Source organism: Hyaena hyaena, unplaced genomic scaffold, assembly GCF_003009895.1.
Source record: "Hyaena hyaena isolate Hyena2069 unplaced genomic scaffold, ASM300989v1 scaffold_856, whole genome shotgun sequence".
In the NCBI taxonomy this organism is placed as follows: Eukaryota; Metazoa; Chordata; class Mammalia; order Carnivora; family Hyaenidae; genus Hyaena; species Hyaena hyaena.
The window spans coordinates 421,180-431,642 of record NW_024081491.1 but is presented as its reverse complement, the minus strand read 5'-3'; the positions used below and the strand labels follow the sequence as shown (position 1 = coordinate 431,642).

The 10,463-nt window shown below is 43.7% G+C and overlaps 1 protein-coding gene across 4 annotated transcripts in view; it reads right to left on the bottom strand.

Annotated features, from left to right (window-relative positions):
• Positions 1-7,650, bottom strand: part of GJC1 (gap junction protein gamma 1) — a 42,782-nt gene extending 35,132 nt beyond the window's left edge. For 2 of the 4 annotated variants that reach the window (XM_039220052.1, XM_039220056.1), the window contains exon 1: positions 7,465-7,650. The gene's annotated coding sequence lies outside the window, so the exon portion shown is untranslated. Of the gene's footprint in view, positions 1-6,905; positions 6,997-7,464 lie in introns of those variants that run through there. The other 2 variants (XM_039220055.1, XM_039220057.1) reach the window with 1 other exon arrangement.
• Positions 7,651-10,463: the final 2,813 nt, after the last annotated feature.

Below are 10,463 nucleotides of genomic sequence, written 5' to 3'. Positions count from 1 at the left end.
TTTTTTTTTTTGAGAGTGCATGCAAGCAGAGGAGAGGGGCAGAGAGAGACAGACAGAGAGAATACCAAGCAGGCTCCAGGCTCAGCACAGAGGCAGAAGCAGGACTCGATCCCACATCCCTGGGATCATGACCTGAGCTGAAATCAAGAGTTGGACGCTCAACTGATCGAGTCACCCAGGTCCCCTAGATTACTTTATAAAATAAACTTAAATGAATGAACAAATAAATAAATGTTAAAAAACAAGGGGTGCCTGAGTGCCTCAGTCAGTTAAGTGTCCAACTTCAGCTCAGGTAATGATCTCGCAGTTCATGAGTTTGAGCCCTGCATGGGGCTCTGTGCTGACAGCTCAGAGCCTGGAGCCTGCTTCAGATTCTGTGCCTCCCTCTCTCTGCCCCTTCACTGCTCATGCTCTGTCTTGGTCTCTCAAAAAGGAATAAACGTGAAAACAAACAAACAAACCAAATAGTAAGAATGGTTGGAAGGAGAGCATACAAGCTTCTGTAGATATATATTATAAAGCTCTAATAATTTAACAGGTTATTGGCAAGGAAGGATGTATAAAGTCATTCTTTGTGCATTACTGCAAGTGGTGGTGTGAACCGGTATATGAAGAATGTACATACCTTTTGAATGCTAATTCTCAATGTTTAGCTAACAAATAACACTCATAGACATACAAAATAATGTACAAGAATATTCACTGCAGCATTGCTGACAATGTGCTAGAAAGAATGTAAAAGTCTATCGGGAAGGGAGTGGGTAAAGAAATTACAGCACAGCTGGTAGTCAAAAAGTATGAGACAGCTCCACCTCTAAGGATATGAAACAAACAGATATATTAACAAACAGTGCAGGCTAAAGAACAGTAGTTCTTTACCATTTCTTTACCTACCTAACAGTAGGCTACCATTTACGTATGTTTGTAGGGATGTACTGAATGTATGGATACCTCTAGAAGAATTCACAAAAAAAGGGTAAATACTAACTGCTTCAGCAGAAAAAAAAATGAGTGACTCAGTACGAAGAGAAGACTTACTTTTCACCGCAAATCTTTTTGATATCTTTCAGATTTTATACTACATAATACATTACCTACTCCGAAAGGTAATTTTTAAAAAGTCAATCAAGTAAAATACTCAAGTATAAAACAGTCGACACTGGCCTTAATGGAGAACTGTCCTAGTTTCTTGGGACATTAATTAAACTGACCCTTGGCCCAGCAAATAGGAAGAAATGAAAATCAGACCTAGGTATAGGATGTCAAAGAGAAAAACTAATCTTCAAGTTCTTTATTACATCTGACAGTCTGCCTAAACCGGTTAGAATTATTTTCCGGGGAGGCAAGAGTTCCCTTTGTGTATACTATACCATTGGTAACCACTGTTATTTTTGGTCCATTAAAACTGCTGAATGATTTGACAAATTATATTAATAAATAAATAAATGATTAAATAAATAAATAAATAAATAAATAAATAAAAACTGCTGAAGATTGCTCAGGCCGTGGCTATTAGTAAGTTTACAACAGTAGGTTTTACCAAGGAATTAGCACTGTATTGGCCTATTAGACTAACAATGCAAAAAAAGAACATACATTAATGAGGCTTCTAATTAGAAGAATAAGAACTGTGTTAGAAGTTACTTTACTACAATCAGCAACTATAATTAAAAAAGAAATCAGTAAGCACTCAAATAACTGGTGAATACAGAAATGAACTATAGCGAGGTGCTGTGATACTGGGCTACCCAAGACAGCTATTACTTCTGATTTTATGGAATGTACAGAACAATCTAATGGTGAAATAGACATTATACAAATAAGTAATTAAAGTTGTGATAAATCCTATAAAAGAGACGTGTAGAGTATGTTGAGTTCCCTACACAAATCTAGGATGATCGGAAGAGATTTCTCCACAAAAGTGATATTTAAGCATATTCTGAAGAATTCAGGAGCTGCCTTCCCGGCAGAAGAGTTAGCTACAGCATCTACAAAGGCTTTGGGTCAGCTTTGAACCTTTAAGGAATGGGGGGAGGGGGGCGGCAGAGGGGACCAGTAAGCCAGACCATTCTTAACAAAAAACCACAAAGAAACTATGCTGGAGAAGTAGGCAAGGCAAGATCACAACTTGTTAAATGAAGATTGAAGGCCTTAAAGGGAAAACAGAAGTTTTCAGGTAAGTGACTTGACTAAATTTGTTTTATATTTGAATTATCTTTATAATAATATAAAGATAGCTGCTGTGAGAAGATTAGATGAGGATGCACTGCTTAGGTTATATACATACATAGTAAAAGTATAAAGAAATGCAAGGAAACAATAAATTCAACTGGCGATTACCCACAATGGAGGCTGGTAGAAGGAAGATGCAATAGGTAAGGAAACACAAAAGACCCCAACTTTACTGGTAATATTTTATTTCCTAAGCTGCAAGGTGATTAGGCATTTATTGTAGTATTACTTATTACATCTTCTGTATTAAGTATCTCATATTACCAACCCCCTTTAAAAACAAGAGTGAATGAGAAAAGACCATTTAATTGATTCTAACAGTCTTAGGACAAGGTGGCCTGCCTACACTAGGATGGGGAGACTAAAGGTAGAGAGAAATCGAAAGGGCTTAGCCTCAGTAAGTTGTTGATAGAGCCATTTAATGAAATTGTACAGTGAAGAAGGTCTAGGTTTGGAGCCAAGATCAAGAGGTCAGTCTGGGCAACTCAATTCAAAGTACCTCTGAGATGGGGCGCCTGGGTGGCTCAGTGGGTTGGGCCTCTGACTTCCGCTCAGGTCATGATCTCACAGTTTGTGGGTTCGAGCCCCGCGTTGGACTCTGTGCTGACAGCTAGCTCAGAGCCTGGAGCCTGTCTTCGGATTCTGTGTCTCCCTCTCTTTCTGTCCCTCTCCTGCTCACGCTGTCTCTCTCTCTCTCTCTCTCTCAAAAATAAATAAAACATAAAAAAATTCAAAGTACCTCTGAGAGTGGTTAAGTGGAGACATTGAATAGGCAGCCGGGATCAGAAAATAAGTTTGAACTACAGACAAAAATTTGGGAGTGTTCAAAATATATACAGTAACTGAAGCCACAGAATGGATTAGATTAGAGGATCAAGATTTGAGAGACACCACAATTAAAGATCTGGTAAAAGAGGATGGGGGGGGGCGGAACCTGAATAGCCCGAGAGCAAGGAGGGAAAATTAGAACCCAGGAGAAAAGAGTACTTCAGGAAGGACGTTTCTAAATCCAAATAAACACCTATTCTGAAATGGGCAATTAGGAATCTGACGTCCAAGAACGAGTCAAAGGGAATTAACTTCTTAAAAATAGAAGTCCAGATCTACGTATTCTGAACATTCCCAAAAGGAATGTTATTACGATGTTAAGTAATAATAAATTCAGTCAAAACGGATATATCATACAAAGATGTAGGTGAAAACAATCTTTGTAACTAGCTTTGTAAGCTTGAATAGAGTTTAGAGATTTGAGGGTAATGAGGATATGTTAAGTTTATTTCATTTCTATAGAAGAAAAAAATTAAAAACTTACTCCAAAATCCTATGCATTTCTTTTGTCTCAAAGATTTTAGATAATTTCCAAATTGCTAAACCTTTCAGTACGTTAAACTCAAAATGCTCAAAATGTAAACATTTGGAGAGCAAAACCCACACAGTATTTACCTTCAGCACCTACTTCAGTGCCTAACATAAATACCTGAATGAAAAAAAAAAAGTTCATTAAATGAATGAGTGGCCACTTCTGTCCAAATTGTGCTGGTGCTTCATGCAATGCAGTTTCAAAAAAATAAGCTTTAACTGAGGGATCTACTCATTCCACACAACACTTCTTTTCTTCAGAAATAAAATGCTGTCTGCAAAGAGATCTCATCCTTGTCTTGGGGGGAAAGAACCCTCTTTGGGCAACACATTACACATACAGGTCTAAATATCAAACTTGAGGGCTGTCAACTCCTGCGGTGTTTGCAAAACTCAAGAATGTACTACCACCATATGCCAGCCAGTACTGCCTATCTGGTCATTCATTCTAAGAGCTGTAGAAAACAGCAATGCTCAGACTTACAATAGATCCTTACTTCCACAAAAACTAAACTCCTCAGTTGCAGTAGTATGTCTAAAAACTGTTGGCACTTAGCTTATATTGACAGTTCAGAAGTGTTTTTGGAGTGTTAAGTTTCAGGTTAACGATATTAGCTTATATGTATTCTCAAAGAAATGGTCTACAAAAAAAATGTAATCCCATTTTTCTTTGCCTAAATTTTTAAAATTTTTAACATGTTTATTTACTTTTGACAGAGTCAGGTGAGAATGAGCGTCAGGAGGAGAGGGGAAGAGAGAGAGGGAGACACAGAACCCGAAGCAGGCTCCAGGCTCGGAGCTGTCAGCACAGATCCCAACGTGGGGCTCAAACCCATGAACTGTGAGATTATAACCTGAGCCAAAGTAGGACACTCAAAACAACTGAGCCATCCAGGAGCCCCTCTTTGCCTAAATTACTATCAGATAGATATTTCTGACAGGAACCACACATTTCTATGCTACAAGAAAACCATCAATTAATAAAAATAAATACATTTGCAAGTTAAAAAAGAAAGCACCCATTCAGAAATAAGTGTACTCCCAGTGGCACTAACTATTCAAACTAATAATAATTTTAAAAAGGGGGGAACACCTCTTATTTATTTTGAAATGTGAACAAACTTCAAATCAAAAATCCCAGCTTTTTGGAACTCATCTCTTTGTATTGAATTAGGCATGGAACAAACGATGCATTTATTAAAAGAATGATACTCTGGATTTTAATGGTGTATTTTGTATTCTAGGATCCTAATTACTGAGCTGACAGGGGAGCCTGGAGCTAAAGAGGGTGTGTGGCAAATCAGAGGCAGACCCTCTAACCCTTCCCTTTAGCTAATTTATACAAATAATTAAAAGAAGAACAAAAAAAATCATTAAGGGAGAACAGTATTTAAGTCAAATTGTTATGATGAAGATATGCTAACTTCTTAAACCCTTTGGACTGAAGGCTAAAAGTCAATTCTACCTTCGCGAACTGAACAGAAAGGTACTGGGTCCTCTGCTCCTTTTTCAGAGAACTGTGGTCTAGCACAGGTGGAAAAATCAATTCTGAAGTCACACATCTAAAGAAGCTAAAAACGTTGACTTTTAGAAAGGATGTTTGTGATGCTTTGGAAAACAGCAGAACAGTTTAAGACAAGTAGTATATCATATTAAACCACTACAAATCAGGACAAATGAAAAAGAGAGAACTTCCATATAGCTCCTATGTATTCTCTTCAAAACGTCCTTTGCTTACAACAGTCTGCTCAGAAAGATCTGGCCAACACAAAGATGCAGATTTGTTTACCACAGCTTATTACATTTTACCCAGAAGAGTCAGTTCATGTTTCTTTAATTCTCCCATTATACAGCACTTAGGAAACCTAAAGCAACTGTAATATACTATGCTAAATTCCAAAAAATAAAACCAACAAAACTCCAGGAAATGTAACCACAATTCACGGTGTATTCAGTCAGGAGCTCTAAAATTGAATTTATTTTTCTGCATTCTTTTTCAAAAATGTTTTATTTACTTATTTTTAATTTTTCTGCATTCTTAATCTAAATAATACCTAAACTCTCTTTAGGGGGTAAAGGATTTGATCCCTAAAATACCCGATTAGTCCCCTTTTCTACAGATATGTGATGCATTGGAGATACACTATTCTCCATTTATTAGGAATTAAAATCCCTTTCATTTATACAGCTCGACTTTTATAGCGCTTTCACATATACTCACTTGAAAGTATACACAACACGAACGTATAATAATTTTAGACTACTCGAGCACAAGATAACGCTAATCCAGAACTTATTCTAACTCGATTCCACAAATTACAGCCTTCAGGCTAACAAAATAAAGTGGGAGCACAATGAAATCTGTACCACCGCAGGTTCTCAATCAACAAATACTCCTTCAAAAGATAATCCAAACTCGCCCGTTTCGCAAAGAAAAAGTAATCCCACTCTTTGAAACAATCGCAGGGGAAGGGGGAGAAAAACGCAAATTCTAAACCACACATTCAAGTAAATCCTTTCAACTCAAAGCTCCAAACGCAGCCACCAACCAACCACACAATTGGCCACAATCACAGCTTTAGCGCCTTCTCTTAATTTTGAATCTGGAGATCGAAGGGAAAACAAAACAGTCGTCCAAACTTGCTCGAAGTGGACAACAATCATTTTAAGCAAAGGAAACACGTTAATCAAGGGGCGACCGAGCCATTTCCCCCCGCCCCCCGTTTCCCTCCTTCCAGCCCTCGAACTAAATCCTGTCTGAAACACTCACTGATGGGAAGCAGGAGTCCCGGCAGCGGTGTTAGCGGAAAGAGTCAAACGAACCGCACGCCGCCCGGGGAGATGTCAGGCACCGAGCGTCGGGAGACAAAGACCAGCCCGCGGAGCGTCCGGGCGGCGAGGGGCGGCCCCGGCGCGGCCCTGCGCCCCTAACCGCCCCGAGGAGTTGCGAGCACCGCCGAGCGCCGCCCAAGTGCGCGCCCGGGGTCCTCCGGGCTCCCAGCCCGCCCGACGCGGCCGCCGCCGCCCAGACCCATCCCCGGGCAGTTTCCCTCCCAATTTGGGAACCGCGCGCCCAGGGACAAAGAGGGAGGGCGCGACGGGGGCAGCGGCGGGCGCGGGGCGGCCGCCCCTCCGGGATCGGCGGGAAGTCTTGGCACCACCCTCTCCCGCCGCCCCCCACCCGCCGCGCTCTTCCCGGGACCCCTGTCCCCCGCGTCCCCCCGCCCCTTCTCCGGCCTCCCCGTAAGTTCTCCCGCCCTCCCCGGGCCCCGCCCCTTGCCCGCTTCTCAGCCGGCCCTGCGGCTGCCCCTCACCGGGCGGCGTGTTCCTCCGGGGCCGCCTCCTCCGCCGGGCCTCGGCCCGTCCCGCCGGCCGCCGCCTCATGTGCCCCGCGTCGCCATCGTCTTCGCCGCCACCCGCGCCTCTCCTCCAACTCTCGCCGCCGCCGCTGCCGCCGCCCTCGCCCTCGCCTCTGTCTCCAGCCGAGGCCGAACCCGCTCCCGCCGCCGCCGCCCGGACCCGCGGGGAGGCGCCTGCGCACTACGCGCCGCGGTGGGGGCGGGGGCGTCCCGCCGGCCTGGGAGCAGGGGGCGCGCGGCACGTGGCGCTCGGGTGGGAGGGGGCTGCCCGAAGCGCGCGGGCGGCGGCGCGAGCGTCCCAACTTTCTGCGGTCGGGGCCCTCGCGCGCTCCCGGGCGGTCCCGGAGGTGCAGAGCGTGTGGGTGCCACCCGCGTGGAGTGTGGACGCGGGTGGACGCAGACCTCGCCTCCCGCACAATTCATTCCTCCCACTTGGTTCTCGGGACGGCAGTGTCCCGCGCGCAGTGCCTCTCTTTGGGCGGGCCGCGAACCGCGCGGTGCGGACACGCCTTACCAGGGCATCTTAGGTTGGTCCTGCGAGCCGGAGAGTTGTCTTGCGTGCGCTCCGCCGAGGCCTGGGTCCAGTGTGACACTTCAGGATGCTGATGCCCTGTTCTAGGTTCTGCTCCTCTGGGCCCTCGTCGGGTTAACCGTCCTAGCTCTGCGTCGTGGCTTTTACTGGCGCTCTAGATGCTTTTGAAGTCCTGGGCTTCTCGAATTAGCAAGACTCTAATAGGCCATTTCCTCTTAACCCCTTGCATCCCAGCAGGATCCCATTCAAAGGACTTTCGGAAGATTTGCTTGGCAATCTCCAATCTTCAACTATCTCGAAGGAATCTGGAAATTCACATACCTTAAGCACAGCGTGAGTCCATCCGTGACCACAGAGGCGTACTAAGGAGATGGGATAGTACTTAACTTTGTACAGTGTTTGACAACTCCTGTACGCCTGAATTATCTCCTTTGACCATCACTATGCAAAGGGATAGGCTTCCATTTTACCCTTTCAGCCGGAGAGGGAATTAAGCTCTAACAAATGAGGTGACTTGTTACAGGTCATCCCTCAAGCCAAGCTGGAACTAATGGCTAGTCCAGAGGGCCGGGCATCAGGCCCACTGATAAAAGTTTTGTTTGGCCAGCACGTTTTCTGGAAGTATGAATTCATTGCCAAAATTTTTAAATCCAGATTTTTGGCTTCCCTCTAAATATTGGGGTGGGGGGGACGTATGCTTCCTTTGAGCCTCTAGGTGCATCCGGCTGCTACTTCTGAGTAATATTTGTTTATTCCAACTTAACTGCTTGAGTCCATTTCATTACCTACTTGGCCTCTGTATTTAAGTTCTCCTCCCCACCCCGCCCTCCACCACCACTTGCCATGCCCCTTCATTACCGCATTACCTCTACAAATGTATTTAAAACGACAAGTGTAGGGGCGCCTGGGTGGCTTAGTCGGTTAAGCGTCCGACTTTCACTTAGGTCATGATCTCGCGGTTCGTGGGTTCGAGTCCCGCGTCTGGCTCTGTGCTGACTGCCTTCTCAGAGCCTGGAGCCTGTTTCAATCTGTGACTCCCTCTCTCTCTGACCCTCCCCTGCTCACGCTGTCTCTCTCTCTCTCCTGGAAATAAAACATTAAAAAAAATAAAAATAAAAAAATAAAACGACAAGTGTAAAGACCCTGTAAATATATGAAAATATGATCAAAGAACATGTCAAACCGAACGCAAGAGACATCACTGTATAAGATGATTGAAATATTAAAACTAACATCCTGCTAGTGCAACCTATACATTAGTACAGATCGCTTTGGAAAATGGCAATTATCTGCTAAAGCTGAACATAAGAATACACTATGATTTTGCAATTCCATGGAGTTCCCACATTGGATACAAATGTTTGCCAAGATGCATGTATTAAAGTATTCATAGCACTGTTTGTAATAGCCAAAACCTGGAAACCACCCCAAATGTCCGCCAACTGTACAAAGGATGGATAAAATGTTATATTCACACAATGATCCCTTATGCGGCGATAAGAATGAACATCTACAATCACACACAAGACAGAGGAATCCCATAAAACTTTTCACTTATATAAAGTTCAAAAACAGCCAAAAGCATTCTGTGCTGTTAGGAGTAAGGATAGTGGTTACCTTGGTGGAAGGATAGGCACTGGGAGCATGAGAAGGCTTCTGGGGGACTGGTCTTGTTCTATTCTTGATCAGGATGTTGAATATACAAAAGTGTTCAGTTGCCACATCTGAGCGGTACACATTTGATCGTGCACTTCTGTGTGGCATATTAAGATTTCAATAAAAACCTTTAAAGTGGTATTGAAACATGGGGCCCCTGGGTGGCTCAGTCAGTTAAACGTCCAACTCTTGATTTTGGATGAGATCATGATCTCACCTTTTGTGAGACTGAGCCTCAAGTCAGGCTCTGGGCCTACAGCCTGGAACCTGCTTGGGATTCTCTCTCTCCCTCTCTCTTCACTCCTTCCTCCCTCTCTCCCTCTCCCCTCACCTCTCTCTCTCTCTCTCTCTCTCTCTCTCTCAAATAAATAAACATAAAAAACATTTATACATTTATAAAGTGTGTTAAAACATTTGATTACAGGGGCACCTTGGTGGCTCAGCCAGTTAAGTATCCAACTCTTGATTTTGGCTCAGATCACAACCTCTTGGTTTGTGAGTTTGAGCCCTGCGTCAGGCTCTCTGCTGGCAGTGCAGAGCCTGTGTGAAATTCTGTCCACTTCTCCCCTCCTCGCTCTCTCTCTCAAAATAAATGAATGAACATTTTTTAAAAATGTGTATATGTATATAGTGTATATAAAATAATGTATAAATAATATATACTAAGTGTTCATTAGGTATCATTATCCTATAAATTAGTGGATGAAACTGCTGAGGAAGGCTTCCCATCTTTTACCATTGCCCATTCTTCGTGGAGATGTGGAGCAATACACTTTCTATATTTGTCACCTTACTACCAAGCCTGTAGCCCTGTGTCTTCTGGTAGAGAAACCTTTTTTTTTTTTTAATGTTTATTTTTGAGAGAGACAGAGGGAGGGAGAGGGGCAGAGAGAGAGACACACACACAGAATCTGAAGCAGGCTCCAGGCTCTGAGCTGTCAGCACAGAGCCCGACTCAGGGCTCAAACCCACAAACTGTGAGATCATGACCTGAACTGAAGTCAGACACCCAACCAACTGAGACACCCAGGTGCCCTGAGAAACCTTTTAAAGATGGGAATAATGAGACCTAAGGAAGCTAAGCTGTTTTACCTCTGGATAGTTAGGAAAAAAACATAAAATAAAATTCTTTCTTTTCTGTTCCATCATGTTGCCAACTAGTAACATCTTTTTTTTTTTTTTAAATGTTTTTTTATTTATTTCTAGGAGAGAGAGAGCGTGAGCAGGGGAGGGTCAGAGAGAGAGGGAGTCGTAGACTGAAACAGGCTCCAGGCTCTGAGCTGGCAGTCAGCACAGAGCCCGACGCGGGGCTCGAACCCACGAAC